This window comes from Vombatus ursinus, unplaced genomic scaffold (genome assembly GCF_900497805.2).
Source record: "Vombatus ursinus unplaced genomic scaffold, bare-nosed wombat genome assembly UNPS02014812.1, whole genome shotgun sequence".
NCBI lineage: Eukaryota > Metazoa > Chordata > Mammalia > Diprotodontia > Vombatidae > Vombatus > Vombatus ursinus.
Genome location: NW_020954590.1, coordinates 76,065,714 through 76,070,229, shown reverse-complemented (window position 1 = coordinate 76,070,229; position 4,516 = coordinate 76,065,714). Strand labels below are relative to the sequence as shown.

At 34.9% G+C, this 4,516-nt stretch overlaps 1 protein-coding gene across 1 annotated transcript in view; it reads right to left on the bottom strand.

Annotated features, from left to right (window-relative positions):
• Nucleotides 1-4,516, bottom strand: part of LOC114054308 (XK-related protein 4-like) — a 463,082-nt gene that overhangs the window by 429,445 nt on the left and 29,121 nt on the right. The gene's annotated exons all lie outside the window — the stretch shown is intronic.

Below are 4,516 nucleotides of genomic sequence, written 5' to 3'. Positions count from 1 at the left end.
TGTAAACAAATCCCTTCTGAGTCTGCCATTCAAGAATGCTCTCACTTCTGCTACCATGTGCATTGGGGCTTAGGAAGATGGATAGGTCTTGAAACAAGAAGTAAGATTCATATCTCTTTTGCATTTTGCTTCTTTTAACACTCACAAATGCTTTTGCTTTTGTTTGAATAAATCCTAATATAACCACTATTATTTTATAATTGGGAAACATTATTGGATGTGCCCAAGGTGAAAAACAAGTTGTGCTAGAAAAAGTATTTGTCTTCCTTGAGAAAGCAAATCTGAAATGGCTCCAATATTCACTTGCTAATCCCTTATGGATAGAAATTGAATGAATTAGCCTGCAGGCACTTGCCCAACTTATCACTTCGCTCCCATGGCTCTTCTAAATAATCTAACTTTAGATCACAGAATGTGCCTGTTTATTTTCCCCATATATACACCAGGCAGACTAAAGTGTGAATAAGAATATTTGTATAGTGTGGCAGGTGATCAAAACCAATTATATTAGAGCAGCCTTCACAGACCACCACATTATAAAGTTTGACTAGAAATCCAAAGAGAAGAATAATCACAATAATAATGTGAATATAATATTATTAATAACTCCTTAGCATTGATACACTGCTTTAAAGTTTGCCAAGTGAAGACCAAAGATGCTTTCAGTGAGTCTGCAAAAGATGAGTTATATCCACTACTTCCATAATAGGATGAACATTAAACCCATAAAAACAAGAGATTAGTGACTTGTCTTATTCTTGTTCTTATCTGAATGTCATCATACATAAAGAAGACAATAAAATAATGATTATTTTGTTATACTAATGTTTTCAGTGAATCTAAAGAAGATGAGCTTATCTCCCAATATTCTTTTTTTATTACAAAAAGCTGTCATTTGATCCACCTGCACAAAACTCTGCTCAACAAGTCAGCTTGCATTTGTTAATTGCTTAGCTATGGGTCAGGCATTTTGCTAAGCAAAGGAGATACTAAGAAATGCTCTCCCCCACACCCTCCAAAAATAGTCTTTACCCTCAAGCAGCTCACATTTGAATGGTGGAGTCAAAATGCAAACTACCATATACATACAAGCCTGTGTTGTGATTATCCAGATTTTACAAATAAAGAAATTGACATTCAAAGAGGTTACCTGGATTATCCAGGTTCACAAAGCTAATAAGTAGATGAAGTGGGATTTGAACCCAGCTCTTGTCAACTTACTTCAGTGCTCTATCCACTCTGTTGTCTCCATTAATATATAAAGTGTTATTGCTATTTCTAAGTGACATATCCATCTCAATTTTTTCTTGTCTATGTCAGTCCTGAAATATATGCCCCATTAGAATACATTGCTACATGTAAGAGATATGGAAATTCAAATCATGAATATATTGGACATGAAGACATGAAACAGTCTGCCTGCACTTCTCTCCTGCCTCTTCTCCCTCTTGATTTTCCCATGGGAGATATGAATATGAAAGATGGTCTTGTATACTGGATTTGAAGTCAGGAAGACCTGAGTTCAAATTCTGCATCTGAAGCTTACTCAATATGGGATCTGGGACAAATCATTTAACCTCTCTGAGCTTCAGTTTCTTCATCTGTGAAATGGGGATAATAATATCTGTGGTAGCTACTTCAAAGAGTTGTTATGAGGCTTAAAAAAGAATGTCTATAAAGTTGCAAACTTTGAAGTATCATGTAAATATTAATTCTTATTACTTGATTTACTTATGTTGCTTATTTTCTTTTCTTTTCTTTTACAAAGCAAGCACCTAAAGGCATCTGTAATGATAGGATATATAGGAAGCTTTCCAAAGTGCCTAATAATAATACTAAAAAAAAAAAAGGCACACTATCCAAATATGAATTAAGACTGACCCACCCCCAAGAGAGCATCTGTTATTCTCATCTTTATTCTGTGTCAGGCATGCCTGGAATTAGATGATCTGAGACCTTCTACACATAGCAACAAGCTACAGGATATATGTGAGCAACATTTGGCCATTTTGGGAAAGTGACTTTCTCTTTAATCGTCTTTTTCCTAAAAAGAACAATTGTTCATCTTTTACCATGCTCTTGAAGATTTAGAATGACATATTTATAATACAATCATTTAAATATAAAATATACCCATATAAATTGTGCATGTGCAAACACATATGCATGTGTATATACACATATGTGCATACATACACTTATATATATATACACACACATGCACACACACATATGAAATTTTTGAAATGATTCTAACTACTTTCCAGGTCATAGAATGTTTAATTATCATATTGGATCCGAAAACATTGTTCCAAAAATCCAACGAGAAGACTGTGTGTGTGTGTGTTTCACTCGTGGAGTGATTGTTGGCTTCTTCCTTGTGTTCTAGGCAACCCACAACAAAAGAGATGTTAGTTCTATCAACCTTGCTGCATCAGCCAGAATGTCACAATATCTATTATAAATCATCATCTTAATATTTTGTGATTAACAATTCAGACAAAATTAAGTGCAACATAATTCTTCACATCCATCTCCTTTTTTTAATTGATGACAATAACTGAGGGAAAAAAATCCCATCACCCCTTATCCATCAACATACCTAATTTAAGACTTCACCAACAATTTTTGCTGTTAAATATGTTATCATTTTCTCAGTTTTACTACATGAAGTGTTTTTGTAATGTTGATTAAGACAATTTATATTCACGAAAGCACTGGAATATTAACTTATACCTCCAAAGCAATCAGTATCAAGTATGAGAATTAGTTACACTCTGTTTATTGGCTGGCCCTGGATCCTTTAATACAAAGTTCATATTCATGAATACTCATATTAGCCCAATCCATTATACTAACCACTGGACTAAATCTTATGGAATATATTTTTTTGTCCCACAACTGCTGCTCTCCTTGCTTTCAATGGGAACTATATGTATCTGACTGAGGGATAACTTTATACTTAATGCATTTAAACTTTCTATTATGCATTCCCAAGTACAGAGTGGAGCCCTACTCAATCATTTTCATTCTATATCACAATGGTTTGAGACAGTAAGGCTTGTCAGACCATGATTTCTCACATTCTTTGCTCCATCCTTATTTTTTTTTTTTGAGATAGTGTAGAATAGTAGGGCTTCACTTAGAATCAGGAAGACCTACTTTCAAATCCTACCTTAGACACTATCTAACTGCTGGGCAAGGAACTTAATCTCTCTGTGCCTCAGTTCCCTCTTTTATAAAATATAGGGCTTGAATTTGTTGGTCTCTAAGGTCCCTTGCAACTCTAAATCTGTGATTCTGTGTTCCTTTATGACAGGTTTGCTGTACTCTATGAGCAAAGCAAAATTGAAGTAGCTCAAAAGAAATACAAGATGTGCAAATTTGGAGAATCCACCCCAATTGTTCACATGGACTATCTGTGCCTGACCTGTGGAAGAACATTCTGAGCTCCTATTGGTCTGATCAGCCACAGTTGGACACACTGTGACTTGACTCTATCATAGTGATGTCATTTTAGTCCTCTTTGAGAATGAAGGACAACAATCAATGACAGAATCACAAAATTGTGACATTTTTATCTTCTACTTTTACATAAATATCTTGACCATGTGATTTTTTTTCTTTTTTGCTGAGAGAAACATTAATATCCTTTGTTTTCTTCAGCAATCAGCTCAAGTGCTGCTTACTCCAAATCTCACCATCTGCTAGTGTTTCTCTCCCAAATTACTTTATTTTGCATATATTTTGTATGCACTTGTTTATGGACATATCTCCTCCACTAGAATGTAAGCTCCTTGAGGGCAGATATTCTTTTGTTTTTGTCATCCTCATTGCCTAGAACAATGCCTACTACATAGTAGGTGAATAATTGTTTATCAATGGATTAAGGAATAAAAATTCAATGCAATTCATCAAAATTTTGTCTTAAAGATTACAGTCTCTAAATTAAATCACAAAAGCTGAGATTCCATAAGAACAAGGTGAATATTGATTCCCTGGATTCATTTTAACCTCTACTTTCCAAAGAGCTTTTTCTATTGAGCAACTTGGCTTTTAATTTTGTAGGATCAGTTTATTTCCTCTAAATGCCCATCATGAATATTTTGTATGAGATCAAGCATTTGGCACCAACACTGGCAATAAGTGATGTATGTGTGTTGAAAACCTTTTACAATTGGCTTCCTGAAAAGAACGCTAAGGCTGTAGCATCAATTGTGAAGCCAGTTTCTAGTTTTTAACGAGTCAACTGATTCAGCCATTGCTAGCCAAACCTCCAGGGGAAAAGACTTCTTAACTAGAAAGATCCAAAGGATCCAGATTGTGATAAAGTAGGTCAGATGGAAAACAAACAGCATCCAATTTCACAACCAAGTACATCAAGCATGGTCCTGGTTTCTAACAGGATAAGTACTTTGGTTAAGGAAAATGGAGGAAACCTGCCATAATACACTTAATAAAAAGACTTCCTGCCAATGAGCTGAACACACACACACACACACACACACACACACAC